Genomic DNA, 961 nt, shown 5'->3' with positions numbered 1-961 from the left:
TGTGGCTGGCGCCTTAGCCACTTGAGCCACAGGCGCTGAGCCGATTTTTTTTTTTTTAAGACAAGAGTCTCACTATGTTGCCCTCAGTAGAGTGCTATGGCATCACAGCTCACAGTAACCTCAAATTCTTGGGCTTAAGCAATTTTCTTGCCTCAGTCTCCTGAGTAGCTGGGACTATAGGCACCCACCACAATGTCCGGTTATTTTTTGGTTGTAGTTGTCATTGTTGTTTGGCAGGCCCAGGCTGGGTTCAAACCCGCCAGCTCTGGTGTATTTGGCTGACGCCCTAGCCGCTGAGCTATAGGCGCCAACCCAGTCTATTGATTTTTTTTTTTTTTGAGACAGAGTCTCACTATGTCTCCCTCAGTAGAGTGCTGTGGTGTCACAGCTCACAGCAACCTCAAACTCCTGGGCTTAAGTGATTACTCTTGCCTCAGCCTTCCAGTAGCTGGGACTACAGGCACCCAGCCCACCACAGCACCTGGCTATTTCTTGTTGTGGTTGACATTGTTGTTTAGCTGGTAGGTGGCCTGGGCTGGGTTCAAACCCACCAGCCTCAGTGTACATGGCTGGTGCCATAACCACTGTGCTATGGGTGCCAAACCCAGTCTATTGGTTTTTTAAAAATATATTTTCACTGTTTTTCTGTTTTCTGGTTCATTGCCTTCTGCTCTTTATTATTTTCTTCCTTCTACTTCTTTTGGAGTCAAATTGCTCCTCTTCCTCTGGTTTCTAAAGATGGAAATTTATATCATTGGTCTGAGATCTTTCTTTCTCTCTAACATGAGCTATGAATTTTCTTCTAAGTACTGCCTTAGCTGCAACCCATAAATTTTGAAAAGTTATATTTTCATCTTTATTCAATTCAAAATGCTTTTTAATTTCCTTTGTGATTTTCTATTTGACTCTTAGGCAATTTAAAGGTATGTTTTTTCCTAATCTTCCTATTAACTTTTAAATC

The sequence above is a fragment of the Otolemur garnettii genome, unplaced genomic scaffold (genome assembly GCF_000181295.1).
Source record: "Otolemur garnettii isolate 467f Iridium unplaced genomic scaffold, OtoGar3 scaffold00010, whole genome shotgun sequence".
Lineage (NCBI taxonomy): Eukaryota > Metazoa > Chordata > Mammalia > Primates > Galagidae > Otolemur > Otolemur garnettii.
Note: the sequence above shows the minus strand (reverse complement) of the source record.